Here is a 27,138-nt window from a genome sequence, read left to right as displayed (position 1 = left end):
GTTACAAGCAACTGAGTCACGAAGTTCGTTACGAGCCAAGGCAGTGAGAGCTGAAGACCAGTTGATCTCGAGATTGGAGCAAAGCCTCCCTAAATTTAAGGAAGTTGTTGGTAACTTCAGTTGTATAAGTAAAGTGGCCTAAAGCCTCATAGGATTCATATTTTTTGTTCAAGATAGCTACGTAGTTTTCAAGTTGAAGCGTTGTAACCAAGCACTCTTATGTATTTGTAATTTCCTTAATGAAAATGAGCAGCATTCCCTTGATCCAGTACTGAGTTGACTCAGAGGGCTTAATCTCTTGGGTTAGGGGCCAACCCTAGTAGAAGAGGTTCCTCTTGTTGTATATGTATGCTTAGTTATATTCATAGTCAGTGTTAAACTGATTTTGGTGTTGTTAACTTGCAAGTATTGGTAGGTTTAATTAGTTTGCTTCCATTTGTGGATAGTTCTGATAGTATCATTTGAGTGATAAGAAAATATTCCAAAAATGTTGATAGAAAGTGATTTTCACCTCATTTCTCCCTTTCAAGGATCATGGTTTGAGGGACACTTCTCATACATCCCAAAAAGATAAAATTCTTTCTTTTTCTGTAAGCTAGGGTTTTCTTGTTAATTAGGTCATTATTTTTCAGTTTCATATGATAAATTGCAAATGGTGTTTTCTGATCTCTTAGGTTTTGCACTAATCTCATCTTACTTTCATAAGGTTCCAAGCACTTCCATGCATGAACATAGCAAGTAAATGGTGACAACTCTGTTTTCTTCTATTTGAATAAACCCTTCTTGTTTTTGATGAATTTATATATGAATGCCAAGAATGATGTGTGTTGTTGTAGGAGTTTTTAAATTGCAGGGAGACCTATCATGTCCCCATTTTTATCCTTCTTCATAGTGCAACCAAAGTGGATTTATAGGGCAGGAGGTGGCGAGGACAGTGCAGCAGGTTTATGTCATTGGGGGTTCAGATGGACTTTCGTGGAGTTCTTATGGGATTTGATCGCATTCGCTTGGCATATTCCACCATCTACAAAGTTTTCCTTTCGTTTCATCGCATTTCAACAACTTTCAGAAATCAACATTATTTTTGGGCATAACTTAATTAATTATGCTCGAGGTAGCATTCCGAGGACAATGATTTGTGGGACACATCAATGTAATAGCTCGTTGGAACTGAAACAGGAAGATCTACACATTGGGATGGTTATATATGAGTTCCAGTGGCCTGAGGAGACACGGTGGCCAATTTTCCCTTTTCCCTACATTAAAAGAGTATTATAATTGAAATAAAAGAGGGAAAAGTTCTCAATGATTAAAATAATAATAAAATAGAAGGTTCTAGAGGATCCATCAAATCTATAAAAGAGGAGGAGGAGAACGTTGGAGGACATCTTGTATTTCGTATTATTGGTTGTATGAGAGGTTGAGAACCCAATTCTCTACTCCATTGGTAGCCCTAGGAAGAAAACCCTCAGGTGATTTAGAGAGATTGGGCGAGCACCCATCTCCCCTTGGTGGATCCATTCAGGATTCACATGTTACAATGTATTGTTTTTCAGTTTGTTTTGGGAGGCCCATTATGGCATTATTGTAGATCTATTGAGGCCAACTATCTCATATATCTTTCCAACATGTAAAACCCTAGTTCTTATATTATAATAAAGCTAAGATTGTTTCTTCTTATCATATTATCAAATTGCATGCCTTTTATATGTTATATTTTACATGGGAATCTTCTATTTATGAGTATAAATTTTATATGAAAGGAATGTTCCAAATTTATTTCATTTGGGACGTTATAGTGGTATCAGAGCATCGAACTTGGCTCAGCCTATGGGTCCAAGTTTTTAGTTTTAAGTATTCGAGGGCTTATTTTGGAAGTGCCAAAGTCATCCTTTGTTGTAGGATTTTTATTTTTGTGCCAAGATTGTTGTTTCCAGTGTTTTTTTAGTGAATTTGATGGATTGAAGAGGTGGAACATTGTGATATTAATTTATCTTATTTGGAGCAGTGTGCCATGTTGGGCGGAGTAGGAAACTTGCACTACATTGGTGTTTTCTGTATCTTTCGAAATATTCGCAAAAAAATTCTGGGTTTTTTTGTGTTTTATGAGAGGAGTTTATGGTTAAAAATTTTGAATTTTATGGTTAGTATGTGGGTTGTAAATCCTTGTTCATTCATCATCTCGTTTTATGAGTGAATTGGGTAATTCACACCACTTTTTGATTTTGATCTTGGTTTGTATTTAAGCCAAACCATTTATGGGTTTTTATGGGTTTGGTGTGAGGAGCCTTAGGTTAAATTTTCAAAATTTTTGGAGTAGTATTGGGGGAAAAAACACCAATTTATCTTCAGCAGCAACAGCATAATTTCTGGGTAGTGCTAATTCATTATTTGGGTTATTTTGTTGTGCCTCTGCAACATCAGTAAGGGGAGATGGAAATTTTAAAATTTATTGGCTCATGGATGAGTCACTGAGGTCACTCATAGCCCTTAGTGCTGACCCTATCACCAGGAGATTATGAGAATATTTTTGGGAGGGTTCAGACTTGGGAAGGATGAGGAACCAAAGCAAAAGCAATGTCAAGAGATCCCAAAGAAGAGCTCCCAAAGAGAGCACATTTTCTTCACATGTCAAGGAGCATGGACACCATATCACACATGTAAAACTTACACAGAAGCAAAAACTAAAGAAGAGCGAGGAATGACAAAAAACTCAAGTAAACAAAGAAATGAAGGGCCCATGTTTGAGCATGAGTTGCATGTGGAAAGCCTTAACTTGCATGAAAACACCTTTGAGGAGAATGAACAATTGTGTTATAGCAACCTACCTATGCCTCTATGTTTGATGATTGCAGATGTTGAACAATAATTTGATTTCATGCATAAAGAAAGCCCAGGAGAAGATACTCAGGAGGATTTGAGAAATGAGCCATTGGTGGTGGCCCAACATGAAGATAAGTCAGTGGTCAAAGGACATGAGGAGGACGACATGCACAGTGTGTGGGATAAGCCATTTTTATATAGTTAGCTAGTGGCTCATGTTGAGCCCATGGTGGAGGATGAGCAAACACCCATGGGGCCAGTCATTGGAGTGGAGTAGATAGATGTGTATTTAGCCTCTAGGGAGGTAGTGTTTGTATACATCTTTCATCAGGTGGTGTTGGAGATTGACAAGGTAGTTTTGCAGGAGGCTATTAGGCATAAAGAGTTGGAGATGGTGGTGCATCCATCCTTGGGTCTACCCATTGATGAAGTGCAAATAGATATAGTGGTGGCTAGCAAAGCTACAACATATTCAGGCAACAGTGCTCTCCATGAGTTCATAGATAGGGCTTACAGCATAGTTTGCCAATTTTTTCCCATTAGAGGGAGAGAGGCAGGATTTCTTGGAAATGTTTTGATTGTCCAGGTGTAGCATCAGAAGTTGAGCATGGATCAGTGTCAACATAGCAGATGTATTCTTTTCATAGGAATCCCTGCATTGGATTAGAGTGAGATCATGAGTTGGTATCCTACTAATGGAGTATCATTTTTATTCAGATGCATTGTATTACATGAGCCCTCCAAGGTGAGGGATATCGCATGCTTCCATTGGAAGTGGGATGTAGGTTGGCCACTCATCACTATTTCAGCACGACTTCAACATGATGAGATTGACCTTGGTCTAGGCCAAGGGTTGGATTGGAGAGAGGTGATGAGTTGGTACATGGCAAGTGGAGCAGCACTCACTGCTGGAGTTATAGCACAACATGAGCTGTGTAGCCTTGATGTTGCTTATTGGCGGCATGGGGATCTAGGAGGATTTGCTAATGATAGGTTCTATCGGAGATTGATCTAGGATTTAGGCATCGAGGAGACCATTCATGGTGGTTTGACATAGGAGTAGAGCATCACCCAATGGTTCGTATGGGATCCTAGCATTAGGTCTTAGTTGCATCTGACCTCTAGATTGGGCCACATATTTGGATTGCTTGAGGGCAAAAAATCTTGGGGTGGGAGAATTGCCATGTCCCCAATTTTATCCTTCTTCATAGTGCAGCCAGGGTGGATTTCCAGGGTAAGAGGTGGCTAAGTCAGTGGAGTAGGTTTATGTCATTAGGGGTTCTGATGGAGTTTTGAAAAGTTCTTATGGGATTTGATGGTATTTACTTGGCATATTCCACCATCTGCAAATTTTTCCTTTCATTTCATCGCATTCCAACAACTTTTAGAAATCAACGGTATTATTGGGCATAACTTAATTAATTATGCTCGAGGTGGCATTTCGAGGAGATTTCTTTGTGGGAAACCTCAATGTTATAGCTAGTTGGAAACAAAATGGAAAGATCTACAAGATGGGATGGTTATATATGAGTTTCAATGGCTTGAGGTGACATGGTGGCCAATCTACCATTTTCCCTGCATTTAAAAAAAATAATTGAAATAAAAGAGGGAAAAGTGCTCCATGATTAAAATAATAATAAAATAGAAGGTTCTAGAGGAGTCCATAAAATATATAAAAGAGGAGGAGACCATTGGAGGACATCTTGGATTTTATATTTTTTTGTATGAGAGGTTGAGAACTCGGTTCTCTACTCCATTGGTTGTCCCAGGACGAGAACCCTTAGGTGATTTAGAGAGATTGGGAGAGCACCCATCTCCCCTTGGTGGATCCATTTAGGATTCACAGGTTGCAGTGTATTATTTTTCAATTCGTTTTGGGAGGCCCATAGTGGCATTATTACAGATCGGTTGAGGCCAACTATCTCATCTATTTTTATAGCATGTAAAACCCTAGTTCTTAGATTATAATAAAGCTGAGATTGTTTCTGCTTATCGTATTATCAAATTGCATGCATTTTATATGTTATATTTTACATGGCAATCTTATGTTTATGAGTAGAAATTTTATGTGAAAGGAATGTTCCAAATTTATTTCATTTGGGACATTACAAAACCTCATGTCATCAGCCTCAACTAAGCCATATCCACCCATGGTTTCCAAAAGTCACTAAGGTCTTAATTCAAATTCTTTCCTTGTAAGGAAAATTTTCCATCTCAGTTGAGAAAATCCAACCATCTCAAATATTTGGCTTGATTTATAAGTAAGTTCCTACCACTGCCATGCCTTATTGCCTCCTTATTCACCTTTTCCAAGCTCCATCCCACCTTCTATACCACTCCCTAAGCTCTCGGCATGTTCTTGTAATTAAGCAATGGATCCTGTAGGTGAACTAGTACTTTTTGTAGACATCGTGTAGGAAAACCTGTAGTAGCCTATTTTGAGTCTGAATTGAGAAAAATCTAAAAACTAGGGTTAGGTCCCTACTTGCCCTCCAAGCCATATCAACCATTGTACTCCTTTTCCTCCACACCTCTCTCTGCTGCCAAAGAAGCAAGAAAGATTAGCATTTTCATGTTTCAAGTAAAAAGATAAAAAGGGAAAAAAAATCTTTTATATTTATTCATGCACACATCAGTTAGTACTTTCTAGATCAGATTTCATGCTTAGATTAGTTAAAACCTCATAGGTGCTAAATTAGGGCTCCTTTTCAAGAAATGTATGTTAATAATTAGATGACGATTTCATGTTATTTTGCAAGCATTTCTTTCAGTCTTTCCTTCATGCAATAGACAACATTTCTTTTTTACAATTAGGGTAAATTTCCCTTCTCCAAGTTGGTAATCGGACTTCTTCAAGTCAATATAAGGCTAGTTTGAGAAACCCTAGTGGTCTATCACCCCACCTCAACAGTGACAAATAGTAGACCAATTACATCTGTTTATGTATACAACACTGTCACCTCCAAGTTTGTACGAACCCTAGGTTGATGAAGTAAAGTCAGTTGTCCTTGATTCAATATTGGTCATCAGTCACCATGTGTTTGTTTCCACTATTGAGGAGATTGGTGGTTACTTGGTCTATGTTGCATCTAGTAGTTCTTCACATGGTTTATGTGGAATATTATTAAATGCTACTTAATTGTTGGCATTATGCATATATGGCTTGGTGGTTACCAATTACATGATATGCTGGTATTTGTTGGTGGATTCGCTAATCAGATTTATTGTTTCATGGATCTATGGTCTACTACCATAATAGTTTGAAGCTTATCTTATGATATGGGATGTGTTGAGTTGATTCCTACTATTTTGAGTGGATGATCACTGCTACAAATGATGCATATATTTTTGAATTGCTTATTGATACTATCATTTTCATGATGTGACAAGATGGTCATATTTGTCGTTACAAGTTCATGAGCTATATTTATGTTGCTGCTACATATTGGAGTTTTATGTTGCTCATTGATGTCATGGATATATGCTATTACTTCTCACTATTTTATATCTCATAGTCATTGGTTACTGCTGCTATCACTTCATTTTATGCTAGATGATGGTTCCTTGATATAGATGGATCTATCTTATGCACTTGGTTGGTGGTATACATGATGAGATTTATATATCATTTATCATTCATGATCTTGTTGATTGACCAAATTTTTGTAGTGTTGGTTAAGGAACATTTTTTAGTGTGTTCTAGCAAGAGGTATGAGGTTTAGTCATGTATATTGTCTACAAAGGCACGCAATCAAGTGTTCATGTCCTTGAGTTTATGTTGTCATGAGTTGGTGATAGGAAGGTTATGAGTCATGACTAGTTAGTGTTGTTGAGAGTTGTTGCAACCATATTTGAGGTATTTTATTTCATTTCATAGTCTTTTTATAGCCTTGTATCTCATTATACAACCATGTAATACATTGTATTGAATATCATTGGTCATTCTCATGTAGGAGAGAGAGTCTTGATTTATTGATGAGGGAAGCCACTCATGTGGGTTGATGTGTATTGTTTCAGTAATGTATTGTATAGTTAGTCCCTTGGTCCTTGTGGTGCACCCTTCAACTAGAGGGCATTGGTTACAAGATGATGATGCTCAGGGGGATCATATCTAGAATTCTATTTTTGATTAGATATGGCTTGTTGTTGTTGTCGGTATGACACTATGCTATTCTTGTTTTGGAGGAGAGTGAGGTTGATGTAGTTGGTGCTGCTGAGTAGAGAGTTATTATCACTATTACTATTTATGAGGTGTTTCTTCTCACATTAGATGCTAGTAATGATTATTCTATGTTTCTGATGGAGAAAGTGTTGTTTTTCATGGTGTTTTATTGTTGATGCTCTTGTTGCCATTGAGATTGAGTGTTGCTACTGCTGGTTGAGATTGGTGCTCATGGAAAGCTTGTTGTTGCTGATTTAGGGGAGAGAGAGAGTTATTATTGTTATTTGTTTCCATGCTACTATGAGGAGTGTTTTTGTTATCTCATTATGATTTAACCATGTTGATGTATATGATATGTTGTTTTTTCTCGTAGTTATGGTATGTTGTTACCCACACTATACGGATGGTTATGGCTGTAACTGCTTGTAGAGACACAACTAGTGTCCAAGGGGAGTAGTGTTTATTAAGCTATGGTTAGTTGGATGAAGCTCTTTGCCATTGATGTCAAAGGGGGAGTGAATGAGTAGTTTTTTAGAGGCTATTGGGTTGGTTTAGCTGGGGTTTCCATCAATGCAAAAGGGTGAATTTTTTTGCACTATGGCTCAGTTGGTTAGTTGGAATTGATGTCAACCTAGTAGTGTTTGTGTTGGAGGTTGCATTGATGATTGTTGGCATTAAGGTCAACATTCTCTTATGTGATTATGCACATGGTATATTTGTTTTTTCTTTATGGTCTCTGATATGTATGAGTATGGATGAGCTGCTACATCATTTTTTGGTATAGGTGTTGATTAGTTGTGGTGAATATTTATGGTTTGAGAGTTAGTGTAGCTGATGGATGGCCTTGAAGTCAACCTAGTTGGACTTGTATTGATGGTGCAGTTGTTATAGTCGATTTTTGGAGTGTTGCATAGGCTACAGCGGCTTTCTGATGATGATAAAGTGGTGGAATAGTTCTAGTGCAAGTTTGGAGGGAGATACTTATTTTTCAAGCTAGGTTTAGCCCCATTCGCATGGAAGTGAGGTAATGGGAGTGACTCCAGCTTGCCAATAAAAGCATTACAATGTAGAGAGATCAGCTGAGGAAGAACATCCCTAGTCACATGGCTGAAGGCTCATCAGAGTGACTATAACAATCTAGTCGCTTGGAGTACAGGTTCATGCGAGTGATCAACAAATCTAGTCAATTTGGCTCAGGCTTGTGGGTGTGATCAGGACTCATAGTGAAAATTCCTTTGCATTCCTCACACTTATCGATTATTTATTTGTTTTTCCAGCCTGTATTGTTCGGGAGCCTTCATGTAAAGGTCGAAAAATGTTTGTTGGACTTCTAGAAGATGATTAAAAGAGAATATAATAAATAGATAATGTAAGTGGATTTACTAAGTCAAGAGGAATTGAACCAAACCACTTTCAGCATATGAACAAAGCTCCTTGGTAGGTTCGACGTGGTCTTAGAGGAAAAATTGACTTTATAGAGTTAAAAACCTTCATTTTCTTTTGTTACAACAATTCCATATAGGACTATAATACATGAAAAAAATTATTCTTTAACTCAACAAGCCCTAGAAGCATGAAGAATGTGCTTTGACCTGGAGTTAGAGAATGAAATACATGCTTGAATAAATAAATAAAATATTTTTCTCTTTTAATATATAATATACAATGTCCTGATTACAAAAGTAATTGTGAAGACCGAATCTAGTTACATTCTCCAACACTCCCTCTTAACTAGGGAGGTATTCATAATTTCATCATGTGGTAGAAGGATTCTCAAATTGAAGTATTCTCATAAGAAAAGTCAAATTTATAAGCCATCTCTTAAGCATTAATATCATAACCAACATTGTCAAGATAACAAGGCCTTAAATAATAAAATTCTTATATCATAGCATAATACTAGGAGGCTTTACGTGCGACAACACACTACCTATACGATACATACCCAATCTAGATGTTCAATATGTATGTCCTTTTAGGTCTATCCTTATCTTGGATTCCCAATCCTCAAAGAATATCAATCCTCCTTGACTACTCTTTTCATGGATTCCCTACCTCATCCTAAAAGAGTACCATTCTATGAGACTACTTATATCTTGAATTTTCCAATCCTAAAATAGTACCAATCTCAGATGCTTTCCCAATCCTCCAGATCCCATTCTCTCTTCATGGACTTCACTTAGATTTATGATTGTTAGTCCTTACCTAGTGCATGACACATGAATAAGAGAATATACTTTCCATCATCACTCCCTTTCAATTAGGGAGGAGATATCCACCAAATCAAGCTTTCTTCTAAAGTACTCATGATTATTGTTTGGACGTAGCCTTGACATAATATCAATTAGTTGTTCATCTATAGATATATAATGTAGCTTCACAACCCCATATCATACCAAGGTTCTAATATAGTGGTATTGATTGTTAATATGTTTTGTCCTAGCATGAAAAATTGGGTCCTTCTCTACAAACTTCACTTGTAGCAACGTACTCAACTTCAACACTACTCAAAGAAGCAATATCTTGCTTCTTTCTCATCCACGAAATAATGGAAGATCCCAAACTGAGACATCCATCAATAGTGCTTATACCATCTATCTCACTACCACTGCAATTAGAGTTTGTATATCCCAATAGTTGAATTTCATAACCAACATATCTAAGGAAATGATGCATTCTCCCACAAAGATATCGTAGAATGTGTTTGGCTGTTATCTAGTGTTCATGTCTTGGCTCTATATGAAATTTCTTGAGGAAATTTACTATAAAACAAATGTTAGGTCTAGTATTCACAAGATACACTGAGAAACCAATCAACTTCCTATAGCATGTAGGATCTACTGAACTAGATTTTTACCTCCTCAACTTCTTTATATTAGTAATTGTAGAAGTTGTCATTGGCTTACAATCCATCCTTCCAAACTTTTGTAATACATTGATCAAACCTATAGTCCCAAATAATAGTGCATAAGCCCAAGATCATTCATGTCAAATTTGGCTTCTAATAGGTTCATCCTTGACCACTTTGATGTAGAGGTTAGGATCTGCATAACTCTTGACAAAACCAGCTCTCAATAGGTATGCATCCATCCTAGCATACCATGATCTAGTTTCTTCTTTCAATCCATATAGAGCCTTCTTCAATATGCAAACATGTGTCTCCCTATTATGGACTTCAAATCCTAGAGTTTGCATATTATAATATTCTTCATAAATGGCCCCATTCATAAAGGTTATTTTAACATCAATTTGTTGAATGATCCATCCCATAGTGGCACCCAAAGAGACAGCTGATCTAATAGTTGTATATCTTACTATAGGGGTGAAGGTTTCTTCATAATCGATACCTTCCTTTTGTGAAAAGCCTCATGCCACAAATCTAACTTTATACTTATCAATTCTCCCATCCACTGCATGTTTTATCTTGCATATCCATTTAGATGTGACAACTGATTTTCCACTTGGTCTAGGAACAATTTTCTAGACATTGTAACAACCCCTGGTTGATATTTCATGTAAATAAAATAAAAAAAGGTGACGTAACATGTACTCCAAGCTTAATGGTAGGTAAACATTAGAGTGGGAATCACTTGTGGTTTATTAATGGCTTTCAAAATTGGCAAACGAAAATAGGAAATAATTGACATTTAATATGAGAATTAAAGGAAAACAGGAGAAAATGAAGATGAAGAGACAAAAATATTCATTCAAGGGAAATTAAAGATGAAATGAAGGAAAATAAAGAAAAAAACGAAAAAGGAAAGGAAGCGACTAGATATCAATGATAAAAAGCATCATAGAAACAATACACAACTTTGGTCAATTCACAGCTTTTGATAGATTTTTGGCTCAACTCTTCATCATTCTAGCTCTCTTACAATCTTGCACACTTAGAGAATTCTTCGAGCATCCTAAAATTCACTTGGACTTTGAGAGAAGAAAGGAAAGGAAAAGAAAAGGAATTGTGGGAAGTGGAAAAGAAGGTTGAATTAGGAGCTACAACTAGAGTTCATTGCAGGTAACAGGTTGCATGTGTGATTTTCCTTGTTGATATTTGGATGCATGATACATGCATGTGGTTATTTCGTTTTTCTTATGTCATTTTCATTATATTTGCTTGAATTTACAGTGGTTTCAGCCTTGCCTTGTCATTTCCTGTAAATGCATGATGTAATGGGTTCTCTATTTTGATTAAGCTTTCAATGACCAATAGGCTTGGACCCTTGTTGAGGTGGTCTTAGGAAAATTCTAAGGGTTAAGAGTGGAGATGGGATTTCTCTTAGAACTATTGACAAATGGGTGGCGATGGAATTTCTCCTAGAAATTTTGACAAATGGGCGGAGACAGATAAATTCCTATGGAGCTAGTGAGGGAAGTGAAAGGGATCCAAGCTTGTTGTCATGTTAGTGATTTCTGGACTAGTTTAGGTGAAATCACTGTGGTTGAGGGTTGAGGTAGCTTTGCCTCTGAAATTCATGGTTGGTTCTATTTTTGTTTGACCCATATGATCCCACACTCACACTTGGAATATGGAATAGGGGTGCTTGGCTGAAAGAGAGATTTGGATCAATCCAATCTATGGTTGGATGGTATGTGGAAGTCCTTGATTTGGTTGGCTTTTGCATATGATTAATATGAGCTATTTTCTTATTGTGATTGATGAGCACATGTATTGGTTATTATGTTTATCTTATGGTTATTTTGTCTTGCATCCTATTATGGTTATATGTTGGTTATAGCCATGGTTGAATGATGTGCTCTTCCTATGGATCTTGTTCATGATTTAATTAGTTATGGAATGGTGAATGTATGTATGGGCTAAGAAGTGTTGTGGTAGCTATCTTGAGCAGGAATTGAGCCTTCTTAATAATTCTTTAGTGAAGTTAATAAGATCATGATCATATATGCATTCATGACCTTTAACTACTATGTTTACCATATGTTTGACAAAATGTTTGTCATGTATTAGGCATGTCTTGGACAAGATATAGCTTTACTATTCATTGATTAGACTTGTGATTATCCTAGATATGATTCTGGAAAGTGATGCGATATTCTAGGTAGTGGCCTGTAGGCCAACCCTGAAAAAGTGACATTGTTCCAACAACTGCAGCCTTTGAACTCAAGAATTTCGATTATAACAGCATGCAAGAAGGCTCATGAGTATGGTTGGAGCATTCCAATCACATGCATAGTGTGTTAGGCATGTGGTTAAGGTGTAGAGCCTGAGAAGTGAAATTTTCAGCTCAAATATTAACCATGAGTGGCTGTTGTTAGACCCCTGGGTGATTTGATGTCCTTGAGGAGAGGTATTATGTTTTCGGTTACTGGAACCCACTTCCATAACTGGAAATTGGAGGTAGGGTCATGCCATACTAACACTCAACTCATGTTTACCATGGAGTGCTTATAAAAGTGGGTAAATGTGGGATGGACTGGTTATAGGGTGGTATCAAAGTGAAGTTATGTTTGCTTTGGGCAGTGTTATCACTCAGGTTGTCCCTTTTGACTCCTAAAGGGATACGGCCGAGGTAACCACAAACCAACTTTGGACTGCAGGCCCTAGCCTGCCTGCAGTCAGAGAGGGCTCTCTCTTTATGATTTAGCTTTGTTGAAGGGGGTGATTTTAGGCTAGTTATGATGCACAGGGGTTTTTATTGAGTTTTGGTGGGAAAACTGACACTTTCAGGTAGAGAGGCTGAGTATAGTCTGAATGTTTCAAACCATTGGGCGTGGAGTCGAGGAGGGGGAACCGCTGCTGTCTTTCCTTAATAACAGTGAGCGGAAAATGGAGCAAGATAACTGAAGCAGAAGCAACTTTCAGGTTTCAAGGGATGGGAAGAATGCTAAAGAAAGAGAGGCAGTTAAGAATCTCTCCAACAGATTAGCAGAGGAAACAACAAGGCGCTACCTAGGAGCAGTTAAGAATCCCTAGATAATTGGCCAGCACAGGTGAACTAGGGTAAACATGAGCCAGAAGGAATTCAATGTTCATAACCAATTCATTCAGAAGAAAACATCAAGAAACAGCAGTAATTGAGCATAGAGAGTATTTAAACTAATTCTAGGCTATTCTTTTTTCCTGCTATTTAGATAATGGCAAACACATAAACAAAGATAAGAGGCACTTATTGCTTCAGGCCGCAGCGCAGGAATTCCATCTCCAACTCTTCAACACATTCATCAACAACAGACAGTTAGCTCTCCAAGCTTTAAGCAATCTGTGATTACAGAAAAAATTCAGGTATACACAGCGAGTCTCTAGCGAAAAATATCAATTGACCCACCCTTAAAACTATACAGAGGATGGTATATATAGGGAAAAACTCTCTGCAGAGTTCCTTTATTACATATTGACCTAATTAGGTCATAAAAATGACTACTTGACCTAATCCTATCTAGAAATAAATGCAAAGAATGTCTCGGGCCGTGCTCATGGTCGATGTGTCAAAACTGAATGAATGATGCTGTCCTCGGTGGCTTGCTGCAGTGCTTTCTGCAATAAATGGGTATGGGTTTATACTTCCTTGCTGTCTTGGTGCCTTAAATGTCTTGACGGTGATTTGAAAGCAAGGATGGGCTGATGCTTATCGATTTGATTTTCTGGGGGCTTCATCAATGTTTAGGTGCCTCGAGCCCCTAAAAAATCATGACTGATTCTTTCTGGCGTCCTTTCTTCCACTGATACTCTCTGACAAAATCTAGGCTGCTGATCTACTGTGCTGCATGTCTAATCACCAGTAAATGGCCGCTGTTCGGCCTCTGTATCATCTGGAATTGTCTTCTGATCATTTTGGTATGCTCTGTGAAGAAAACGGATCATTTCTGCGCCTTTTCGGGATTCCTGGGGCTGCATGGGGTGAATATTCCTTAAAGATTCCCTGAAGATTCTCCATTCTGGCCCAAAAAATCCTGCGATGAGCGCAAATCGCTCATCAAAGACTGCCTCAGAATTCGATTCCGGGGCTCCGAAGTGCGACTTTCGCGCCTCTGCGTCAAAAAAAGGGTTGATGACATCAGCATGACGTCGGCATTGTACGGCGGGTGACGCCAGCATGGCGAAGTGGCAGGATGGCGTTAGCATGATGTCATCTTGTATGGAAGATGACGTGGCAGGTACGGTGGCGGGACACGTGGCAGTGACGTGGCAGCAGGCCACGCAGGCGGATGACTCATCGGGTGACTGTACAGGGGGGTGACGTGGGCTGTTGACTGTGCAGGGGTGACGTGGGCTGGTGACGTCACCGGGCGGTAAGCGGTATGTGGTGCACCGCTTATTGGGGATGGCGGTTTCGGAGGGAGGGGCTCCGCCACAGCCCGGCGCCTGACGCGTGGCGAGAGTACGGCGGCAAAACCGCCGAACTCCCGGACGTTAAAGGTCGGGCGCGTCGGGGATAAGGATGCCCGCCAGCCGTAGATCTGCGGGGCTGTGGATCGGACAGCTAGCGGCGGACGCGACGGGATATGGGGTTAACGGGCGAGAATATTCACAGGAATATTCCAAATTTAATATGCCCGGCGGGTTATAGACTTAGGAAAACGGGTTTGCGGGGTTAAATGAAGGCGCGGGTTAATGTTTATGCACGAGATCTTTGGGTTAGGGGTGGAATGTGGGTTTTTTGGGGGTTTGTAGGGTTAAGGGAGAGGCTACTAGCTGACCAGATGTCAAACTAGTTCCTCAATGACTCGGATGGGCTAAAAACAGTCCCAGGTGGACTGAGATTTCCCGGACTTAGTAGAAAGTATGGCTATAATGCCAGGGATGGGATATTTACATAGGGGGAATTATATACATGAATTTAATAGGGGGAGGGGAAAAGTAATAGGGAGTTACATAATAAGGGTGATGAGAAAAAAGATGTTAGTGAACTCCAGCCTGAGTACCTCCAACTGAAAAACTGCCTCAACCCAAAAATGGATTGCTTTATCAAAATTGGAACATAGTAGTGGCCTTTACACCAGCCTACTCCAGTGGATACTTTTTGGACATCTATAGCAAATATGGAGCATTGCAGCATGCATAGCACGACATATTTTGCATGTAAAACTGTCGATCATGAAAGATGATTAGCCTGCTGTAGCAGGAGGCTAACAGTGGCTCCACTTGGGGATGGCTTTTCCTTGTGAAAAGTCAAGAACAGCAGGTAAGACTGCCTTGTATTCAACTGTTACCGTGTTCTGCAAATTTCTCTTGGATGGCTACCTTATTGATCCTACCTACCTACCTACCCTAACCAGCACTCACTCTGCTGTTAGATGAAGTGAAATAACCAATGCAGCCACTTAAGTAATAATAACATGAGTGGGCTTTGCTACTTATGCTTGCTAGTGACATCAACTGAGATTTTGTAATTTGTTATAGCTTTGTCAATCTTTGAGAAGATCAAGTAGCTACTGACCTCCTTTGCGGTGTTTAAATACTGTACAAAACTGTCCTGCAACATATATATACAATTTTTTGGCTGAATAAAAGAACTCTACAAAGGTTCAGGATCACTACCATGCCTTGGAGTCGGGAGATTATTGACAACTCGATACTGAGCCTCGCAGCCTGTTGATGGCGACGTGCACTGATCTCTTTCATTATTCTGCCTGCCAGCAGATAGGTCATTTGGTACTTGCAGAGGTGCTTGTAATTTATTACAATCTGGCTCGAATAGGGCCAGACTGATCTGTCCGGGCTGCTGGTCTTCTTCTTCTTTGAATGATTCAGATGGCTGAGAACAAAGAGGCAAGGGATCCACTTGGATCATTTGGTCATATGCTTCTTCTTCTGGGTCCTCCTCAATCTGATATTCAATGGCTCTATTTTTGGTTCCTCCTTTACTGTATGGTGATCTTCAACAGCATTTGAAAGCTGCTGCTCTGATGTGCAAGGAGGCTTTTCAACAATCTTTTCCAAAGGAAAAACACAAAAATCTGACATGAAATCGCTTTTAAAGTACAATATGCATAGCAAAATTTGGTGCAAGAGAAAGAACATGGTCTCTTGGATGATCATCCAAATCAAGAACCTGATCTGCTTATATAATTCCTTTGGGTTCATTTCTCTAGTGGAGTCTTTATTATGAGGATGATGTGGAGTCACCAGGTGGATGATGTAACCTTAAAGTTCCTAATCTCTGTCCACCGTCACAGATCAGAACTGAACATGAAAAACCCTGAAGAAAAGGAAGACTTTCTCCAGAAAACGAGGCGAACTGGTCAAAATTGAGGATTCACACTAATAGACACATGATTCATTCCCCCAGTGGAGTCGCCATTATGTTATCACTCAGGTTGTCCCTTTTGACTCCTAAAGGGATACGACCGAGGTAACCACAAACCAACTTTGGACTGCAGGCCCTAGCCTGCCTGCAGTCAGAGAGGGCTCTCTCTTTATGATTTAGCTTTGTTGAAGGGGGTGATTTTAGACTAGTTATGATGCACAGGGGTTTTGATTGAGTTTTGGTGGGAAAACTGACACTTTCAGGTAGAGAGGCTGAGTATAGTCTGAATGTTTCAAACCATTGGGCGTGGAGTCGAGGAGGGGGAACCGCTGCTGTCTTTCCTTAATAACAGTGAGGGGAAAATGGAGCAAGATAACTGAAGCAGAAGCAACTTTTAGGTTTCAAGGGATGGGAAGAATGCTAAAGAAAGAGAGGCAGTTAAGAATCTCTCCAACAGATTAGCAGAGGAAACAACAAGGCGCTACCTAGGAGCAGTTAAGAATCCCTAGATAATTGGCCAGCACAGGTGAACTGGGGTAAACATGAGCCAGAAGGAATTCAATGTTCATAACCAATTCATTCAGAAGAAAACATCAAGAAACAGCAGGAATTGAGCATAGAGAGTATTTAAACTAATTCTAGGCTATTCTTTTTTCCTGCTATTTAGATAATGGCAAACACATAAACAAAGATAAGAGGCACTTATTGCTTCAGGCCGCAGCGCAGGAATTCCATCTCCAACTCTTCAACACATTCATCAACAACAGACAGTTCGCTCTCCAAGCTTTAAGCAATCTTTGATTACAGAAAAAATTCAGGTATACACAGCGAGTCTCTAGCGAAAAATATCAATTGACCCACCCTTAAAACTATACAGAGGGTGGTATATATAGGGAAAAACTCTCTGCAGAGTTCCTTTATTACATCCTGACCTAATTAGGTCATAAAAATGACTGCTTGACCTAATCCTATCTAGAAATAAATGCAAAGAATGTCTCGGGCCGTGCTCATGGTCGATGTGTCAAAACTGAATGAATGATGTTGTCCTCGGTGGCTTGCTGCAGTGCTTTCTGCAATAAATGGGTATGGGTTTATACTTCCTTGCTGTCCTGGTGCCTTAAATGTCTTGACGGTGATTTGAAAGCAAGGATGGGCTGATGCTTATCGATTTGATTTTCTGGGGGCTTCATCAATGTTCAGGTGCCTCGAGCCCCTAAAAAATCATGACTGATTCTTTCTGGCGTCCTTTCTTCCACTGATACTCTCTGACAAAATCTGGGCTGCTGATCTACTATCCTGCATGTCTATTCACCAGTAAATGGCTGCTGTTCGGCCTCTGTATCATCTGGAATTGTCTTCTGATCATTTTGGTATGCTCTGTGAAGAAAACGGATCATTTCTGCGCCTTTACGGGATTCCTGGGGCTGCATGGGGCGAAGATTCCTTAAAGATTCCCTGAAGATTCTCCATTCTGGCCCAAAAAATCCTGCGATGAGCTAGGCGCAAATCGCTCATTAAAAACTGCCTCAGAATTCGATTCCGGGGCTTCGAAGTGCGACTTTCGCGCCTCTGCGTCAAAAAAAGGGGTGATGACGTTAGCATGATGTCGGCATTGTATAGCGGGTGACGTTAGCATGACGTCAAATTGTACGGATGATGACGTGGCAGGTACGGTGGCGGGACACATGGCAATGACGTGGCAGGAGGCCATGCAGGCGGATGACTCATCGGGTGACTGTACAGGGGGGTGACGTGGGCTGTTGACTGTGCAGGGGTGACGTGGGCTGGTGACGTCACCGGGCGGTAAGCGGTATGTGGAGCACCGCTTATGGGGGATGGCGGTTTCGGAGGGAGGGGCTCCGCCACAGCCCAGCGCCTGACGCGTGGCGGGAGTATGGCGGCAAAACCACCGAACTCCCGGATGTTAAAGGCCAGGCACATCGGGGATAAGGATGCCCGCCAGCCGTAGATCTGCGGGGCTGTGGATCGGACGGCTGGCGGTGGACGCGACGGGATATGGGGTTAACGGGCGGGAATATTCCAAATTTAATATGCGCGGCGGGTTATAGACTTAGGAAAACGGGTTTGCGGGGTTAAATGAAGGTGCGGGTTAATGTTTATGCGTGGGATCTTTGGGTTAGGGGTGGAATGTGGGTTTTTTGGGGGTTTTTAGGGTTAAGGGAGAGGCTACTAGCTGACCAGATGTCAAACTAGTTCCTCAATGACTCGGATGGACTAAAAACAGTCCTAGGTGGACTGAGATTTCCCGGACTTAGTAGAAAGTATGGCTATAATGCCAGGGATGGGATATTTACATAGGGGGAATTATATACATGATTTTAATATGGGGAGGGGAAAAGTAATAGGGAGTTACATAATAAGGGTGATGAGAAAAAAGATGTTAGTGAACTCCAGCCTGAGTACCTCCAACTGAAAAACTGCCTCAACCCAAAAATGGATTGCTTTATCAAAATTGGAACACAGTAGTGGCCTTTAGACCAGTCTACTCCGGTGGATACTTTTTGGCCATCTGTAGCAAATATGGAGCATTTCATCATGCATAGCACGACATATTTGGCATGTAAAACTGTCGATCATGAAAGATGATTAACCTGCTGCAGCAGGAGGCTAACAGGCAGTATCTGATACCGCAACATGTTATCAAAGCAAGGTTGTAACACTAGACCTCGGGGTACATCGATATGGTTATGGTGATCATGCATGCATTTATTGTTATAGTTTTGTATTATTATCATGGATGCATCATGATGTCGATATGTGTTTATATTATATATATAGTGATAATAAGGACTGAGTTGAGAAAATGTGATATCCCCCGTGAGATACACTGAGCTATGATTTTGATTATGTCTTCTATTTGGTTTATCTAACATGGTATCATTGTAGGAAATAGAAGATCATAGATGAAGAGAATAATGGTGGAATACAATTCACATGACTCCCCTTATAGGCCTTATTTAACTTTAGTGGAATGGGAAAAGTCAGTTGAGAAGCAAGGAGAAGAGTATTATCCCGATCTAGTAGATACACTGAGGAGTTCGAGGCGAGAGATTTGAAGTTGAAGGGAATATAATAACAGGTTGATTGATGCATAAGAAAGATTTGCAAGGGATCAAGAAAAGAAAGCAGAAGTCAATGCAGTGATTCTTTAGAGCATTTTAGATCTATAGAAGTAGGGATGGTTGGGGATTAGTTAGGGATAAGAAGAAAAGACAAATGGTGTAGATGGAAGCAAGTCTCAGAAGGGGTATAGATTGGATAGGGATGATACTATGAAAGGTGGAAGATCCTTTAATACAGCTAACAGGAGGGCTAGCACTCATGAATTCCTTTCTAGCTTAGGTTCCAATAGACATCAATTTCCATTACCGCTGACATCCTTACAAGAGGAGTGAGAGGGGATACTTTCCATATGAGTTCAGGAAAGCCAAGCCTCTTACTTTTGATGGGGAAGTGATGAAATCAAAAGATGGAGAAACTTGGTTTCTTGGGATCAAGAATTTCTTCATACTGCATGACTATTCAAAGAACATGAGAGCTAAGATAGCTACCTTTAGTCTCAAGGGAAAAGAAGTTATCTGGTGTGGAGATGTTAAGCATGTCAGAGGCATAAGAGAAGAGGAGATAAGTTAGTATTAGTTTAAAATACTCTTCAATAAGAAGTACCTGTCTCTTAGGTATTATGATAGGAAGGCTAAGGAATTATATGACCTTAAGATGGGTTCCATGATATATAAAGAATAGATGACCAATGTTATGGAGCAGCTGAGGTATGTTCCCTACCTCAAGGATGAGGACAAAAAGGTCCAAAGGTTCATCAATGGATTTCCTTGAGCATTCAAAGATTAGGTTGAGTATGACGAGCCTCGGTCATTGAATGAAGTCATTGGAAATTTGAAGCATAGCTATAAGTAGTCTAAGTGCAAGTCTGAGTTCAAGCGTGATTGGAAAGGTAATGAGAAGACTGAAGGAAAATGGCTTAGGAAGCGAGGGATATCTCAAGATGCAGGTGATTAAAATCTAAATAGGAACACAATAAATAATAGATATAACCATAAATACAAAGATGTAGTAGTAATAAGACTTCATTTAAGTTTTAATATCAAATACTAAAATATGCTTACAAATAGAATGGAAATAAGACTAGCTCAAGCAATGGTAGCTTATCTCTAATAATATATGTGGCGGATACATGCCTCTGAACTATGTTACAATGAGCCTCCAAGACCTATTTATTATTGAGAAACAATGGAAAACCCTAAACATCCAGAAACCTAACCCTAGGAGATGAAATGCCAAAATAGTGGGCCTCGTTTGGGTAAATTGGTACATAAATTTCTCGGGGTTGTAACTTTGGCTTATGATCTCTGTTTGGCTATCATAATACCTCGTTTCGAAGATACCTCATGTAGGGCCTCAAAATGACTCTAGAAGTTCAAGACCCAAAAGAAATAGAAAAATAGTAAACTATGCTACAACTAACGAAATTGAAAAATTGAAAGAGACAGTGTTGGGGGTCCAAGTGGAATATGAGGGTGGCCACCAATATCCTCCTGGGTCAGTCCTCCCCCTTCGGAAGAAATGGTACGCATTGAGTTGAATGCGTCCATGAGATGGGGAAACTTTTGTTAAACTTGGTCCCTGGTGAGCCACTAGCCTTGGTGTAGGAGTTGGCTAGCTTTGACAACCCAATACATTTGGATCTTTCACTAGCAAGTGTTATTGAATTATGTGTCCATAATCTGATCAGTTGTGGCCTATTTGATTTAGTTTGAGTTTAAGTATTTTGGTGTGAGTTGTTTTGCAATGTATGATGTGTCTAGCAATGGTGGGAAGTATGGTCAAAGGCAATCCACATTAAACAGTGGGTGTTTTCCAAGGAATGGGGGAATACTGAGCTCAAAAGCATTGTCTCCCACAACCTTGATAATGGTGTAAGGACCATATTGGAGTGGTCTAAGCTTCCGATGGGCACCGATAAGTTGTTCTTTCTACAAATGCAACCAGACTTTGTCACCCACCTAAAATTTGTGTGGCACCCGATATTGATAATGTCGCTGCTTGTGCTAAGAATTTGACTTCTCCAAGATGTCATGAACTTGTTGGAGGATGTGCTAGATGTGTTCCATAAATCTGGTCACTTTATCAGCCTTAGGTATTACATGTGTGGATTCTGTCCACGTAGTCACACGAGGCATGGCAACATCAATCAGACACAATGGTTGAAATCCTAGACCCACTTAAAAGTGTTTGCGACCAGTCGAGCTATGGAGAGCTCTATTATAACTGTGTTGCACATATGGAATACTCTCATCCCAGGTTCGAGGATACTTGGATTTGCAAATGCAGAGTATGTGCACTATCATCCTATTAATGCCCTCCATCTGACCATCATCCTAGGGATGGAAGGTAGTCGATTTGCTGAGCTTGGTGTCCAATAATGTCTAGAGGATTGACCAGAATGTGCTCAAGAATGTGCTATCTCGATCTACTATAATGGTCTATGGGATGTGAAAATCTACCCATAGTCATTCAAAGAATATTTTAGCAGTGTCCTATATTGTGATACTCTTCTTGGAGGTCGCCAATATAGCCATCTTAGAAAATCTATCCATGGCCATAAATACACAGTCATTACCATGCTTGGTAGAAGGGAGGCCAAACATATAGTCCATGGAGATGGAATCCCACGGCTGGCTGGGAGTAGGAAGAGGAGTCTATAGGCCTTGCTTTTTGATGGTTGTCTTGGTGATGGCATAGGAAATGTAGGATATGATATATTTCCCAAGATGGAGTCAAAGTTTGAGGCAATAAAAGTACTTTTATAGTACAACCATAGTTGTCTCCACACCAAAGAGTCCTGCAATCCGACTGAAGTGCACCTCCCAAATTAGCTTGGCACGCTTGCTTGAAGGAACACAAAGGTGGCATAGGTAGCATAATAATGCATATTAGAGGTGGAAATCGGGAAATTTCTTGCCAACTACTAGCATTTTCTATGTCGAGAAAAACTCTGGATCATTTTTGTATAGTTGCGGCCATCCATAGGTCTAGTGACCACAAGAGTTGAGAATAGTAGTTAGTGCTACAACTAGGGGCCAGCTTAGGCGGTCTACAACATGATTGGTGCTACACTTTTTGTACTTAATTGTTCAAGTGGAATTGTTGAAGATATGTAGACCACTTCTAATGGCGATCACTCTGTAACTTCCCTTGTGTCTGTATAAACTAAAGAGGTCGGTTATCGGTGTGGATGACCGTCTCCTTCCCCATAATGTAGTGCTTCCATTGTCATCAAGCATGTATGATAGAATACATCTCTTTATCATAGGTGGGGTACTTCCAAATTGTATCAAAAGTGTCTCACTATGATAGGCCACTGGATGCTTGTGATGGGTGAGGACTGCACCAACATCGTAGTCAGAGGCATCTGTCTCGATTTCAAATGGTTGTTGCAGATCTCACAGTGTGAGTACCGATGCAAGGAAGAGGCAATGCTTCAACTCAACGAATGCCTTCTATTCGGATTGGGAGCAGGAAACTTTGTTTTCGCCCCACCCTTAGTAATCTGACTTAAAGGCCAAGTGATATGGGAGAATCCCAACACAAACCTTTGATAGAATTTGCAAGGCCCAAGAAGCTGTGAAGATCTATTAGAGTTGTCAGGGCTGGTCAATCCTGAATGACTTGGATCTTGGTCAAGTCCACATGCACGCCATGCGCATCTATGATGTAACCTAAGAATTGGACCTGGCTCATGCCAAAGGTGCATTTATCCAAGTTGGCACACAATTTATGCTACTGAAGGGTTTGAAGAACCTGTCGAATGTGTTGCAAGTGTTTTTCCCAACTCTTGCAAAAGATGAGGATGTCATCTAGATATATCACTGCAAATGAGTTGGTGAAGGGCCGCAAGATTTTATCCATTAGCCTCATAAAAGTAGCAGGGTCATTTGTCCACCCAAAGGGTATAACCAACAATTTGAAAAGGCCTTCCTTGGATTTAAATTCGGTATTCCATACATCTGTGGGCTCTATTAGAACCTAGTGATAACCAAACTTTAGATCGATCTTACTAAAATACTTGGCCCCCTTCAGTTGGTTAACCAAGTCATCAATCCATGGGATTTGGTACCTGTTTCTGACAATGATTTTGTTTAGTGCTCGATAATCAATAGAGAGCCTTCAAGTCCCATACTTCTTCTATACAAGTACAATTGGGCTCCCATAGGGCGAGGAACTTGATCGAATGTGCCCTTTATGTAGCAATTCCTACACTTTCCACTTGATCTCATCATTTTATAGAATGGAGCAATGATATATCAACTCGTTGGGTAGAGGTGCTCCAGGATTCAGAACGATTGAATTCTTGACCTGATAATGCAAGGTTACCCCTGTGGGTGAGGAGAGTATGTCCCTGTATTCTTCCAAGACCATATCCACCTAGTTCTGCTACCTGGAGGAACCCTTCCCAAGGGCCATGGATGTGGCTACGACCTTCCCCTTACTTTGAAAGTGAATCAGAAAGGAAAAAAAATTCCCAATCTGGGAGATGACCTTACTGCATTGCTTAGCAGAGATTAAAGAGATGACAGTAGGTGGGGCTACCTCCGGTATCCTATATAATTTAGTACCAAAATAAATAATAATAGAGCGAGGTCTAGACTCATATACATCATGTTTCTTACATAAGTATGGTTTTCCTAATAATACATCACAAACTTCAAAATGAGCAACATCACATAGTACCTCATCCATGAAGGGCTTGATGCAGTAGGGAAGGCTTGAGTGCTAGCTGACACAAAGATCTCATCCTTGGTGAAGCCACCAGATGGTATATGGCAGTGGATGTGCAGCGGAGAAGCCTTCACTAACATCTATGAGTGGAATAAGTTCTCCCCCTCTTCTTGATCTTCAGGCTCAATCTTCTGTATCTTAGTGGTGGCCACACTGGCACTGGACTTCACATCAATGATCTTCTTCCCTTTTTCATTCCCCTTATTAGGTTCTAGCTCAGAGTCATAACATGCATTAGGCTCAGAAGCATTCAGCTCAGCCATGAGTGACTTCTTGGCCTGACACTCACTTGTGCCGTGAGTGAAGGTCTTATGGAACTCACACCACTTTCCTGTGTCCTTCTTTGTCTTCGTGGTGTTTCTCTTTTCTTACAGCTTCAAAGGGTTCTCATGGGTCACCTCACTTTAGCCTTGCCCTTTACTTTGCGTTTTGGGGGTGTCGTTCCCTTTCTTCAGATTCATAGATTAAAAGTCTTGCTTTTTCTGTTTAAGCTTCTACTAGATCTTGACAACATATTGCTACATCGTGCCAAGTGAGGAGATGTCTAGGAACTACATCTCATCCTAGATGTACCTTTGTAGGTAACCCTGGTACTTGAGTACCAAAGTTTTCTCAGAATCCTTCATACCCAACATCGTGTGAAGGGTGTCAAAATAATTGGTAAACTCGGGTACATCTTGGTCCCTTTCGAGTCACAATGTGGTCCACTTTATGTATTTATCCTCATAGCTCCTGACAGGGAATACTTCTACTTGATGGAGTCCTAGAATGAATTTCAAGTTGGTGCATTCGAAAATAATGAGGGCATGCTTTCATCCTTCTGCTCACAGTAGGTTTCCCATTAGTCCTTTATGTGGGAGGCGCTTTGAGAAGAGAAAAAGTAATCTTTTCCCGGCTGGAAAAACCATAAACAAAAAATATCCATCTAATAGATTTAACCATTTATCTATAGCGTGTGCATCTATCTAACCCTCAAATATGTGAATGTCAAAGTTAACTTGTACCTTAAAGGGTGTGGCACTTCCAGAGTACCTGCTGGAAGTAGATGTGTCGCCCTTGGGTAGTTGCTGAAGGATCTGGGCAATGCTGTCCATCATCGCGTTCCTCTGTCGCTTGAGCACTTCTTCGAGCAATATTTTGAAAGGATCACCTGTTCCTTTGTCTTCTTTCCCCCATGGGAGGCTGTCAGGATTTGCAAGGCTAGTCTTGAAAAGGTTCGACCAGTTCAAGCCCTCACTCCTTATATCCTGACCTCGTTGGGGACATGCAAAGAAAAATAGAGAAAGCACAGACCACTCTGATACCATTGATCTAAATTTATATAGGTATATAGAAAATTACATATATAACCATATATACAAAGATGCAGGAGAAGTAACAGTTCATTTCATTAATATCAAATACTAAAATATGCTTAGAAAAAGAATGGAAATAAGACTAGATTGCGCGATGGTAGCTTATCTCTAAGAAGAAATGTGGTGGCTACATGCCCCTGAACTATGTTACAATGAGGCTCCAAGGCCTATTTATTATTGAAAAACAATGGAAAAGCCTAGACATCTAGAAACCTAACCGTAGGAGATGACGCGCCAAAACTATGGGCCCTCTTTGGCTAAATTGGTACATGAATTTACCGAGGTCGTAACTTTTGCATACGATCTATGTTTTGCTGTCATAATACCTCGTTTTGAGGATCTCAAAAAGTAGGTCAAAAAAAAATAAGTTATTTTACTTATGGCCTTTTTGGTCTCTCCGTTTACTGTAAAAATGCCATTTAGGGCCTCAAAACGGCTTCAAAAGTTCAGGACCTTAAAAACTGACAAAAATAGTAAACTATGCTACAATTAAGGAAAATGAAAACTGAAAGAGATAGTGTTGGGGGTCCAAGTGGAATAGGAGGGTGGCCACCAATATCCACTTGGATCAGCAGGTGATAAGGAAAATGTGGGACCTCATAGGAAGTTCAATACAACTGAGAGAGGACATCGGTATTAGCTTAAGGAGAAGCAAAATAAAGGTGATGGAAGGAAACCTTTGAGCTGTTGGTGCTGTGTTGGAAAGAATCACAAAAGGGATTTTCCATCACATCAGCGTGGGAGGACTTATATTGAAAAATCTCATGAGGTTTAGACATTTGGAGATGTAGGCCATAGTATTCCTCGTATCTATGCAATAGTGGATGATAGGCAGACATATCATCAAGCATCCATTATCAAGATAGAAGGCAAGCTTTATGATCAAGTTGTTTCTATTTTTATTAATCTTGGATCTAATTATAGATATATTAGTCTTGACATGATGGATCAGTGTCAATGGAGTAAAGAATTGCATGTAGAATCTTGGTTGGTGTAGTTGGCTACAGGTACCAAAAGATGAGTTAATCATTGGGGGAGATCTTTTGCAGTTGAGCTTAATGGTATGCCTACATCAACACATCTAAATTTGCTTCCTTTGGGATCATATAACATTATTTTGGGCATGGACTAGTTGTTCATTCATAGGATCAAGCGAGACTTCTATGACAAGGTCATTGAGTGCCTAGATGATGATAAAGAAAAAATATTCTTGTAGGGAAAGAAGAATCCTACATTAGTGAGAATGGTTACAACTATGCAGCCAAAGTGCAATCACTGGAAGGGATGTGTACTGTTTGCAATTCATATTTCTAGTGAGAAAGGGAAAGAGGATGAGGATGATGAAATCTAGAGGAGGTATCCTATTTTGCAGTAGTCTCAAGATGTGTTTCCTGTAGAGGTTACATATTTTCCTCCTCATGGAGAGGTAGAAATTTCTATTGAGTTGATGGCAAGAGCAACACCAACATCTAAATCATCATATAGGATGAGTACTCTAGAATTGGTGGAACTGAAGTTGCAACATAAATAAATGCTTGATAAGGGATACATTAGGCCAAGTGTATCTCCGTGGGGTGCACCAGTGTTGTTTATAAAGAATAAGGATAATACTCTCAGATTGTGCATTAATTATAGGCAGTTGAACAAAGTGATTGTCATGAATATGTATACATTTCTGTGGATTGATGATATTTTTGATTAGTTGAAGGGAGTTGTATTGTTTTTGAAAATTCATCTAAGTTCAAGTTATCACTAGGTGCACATCAAAGAA

Source organism: Pinus tabuliformis, chromosome 8 (genome assembly GCF_031772625.1).
Source record: "Pinus tabuliformis cultivar Carrire ecotype Pingquan chromosome 8, CPIR1, whole genome shotgun sequence".
NCBI classification, from domain to species: Eukaryota; Viridiplantae; Streptophyta; class Pinopsida; order Pinales; family Pinaceae; genus Pinus; species Pinus tabuliformis.
This window is presented reverse-complemented; position numbering follows the sequence as displayed.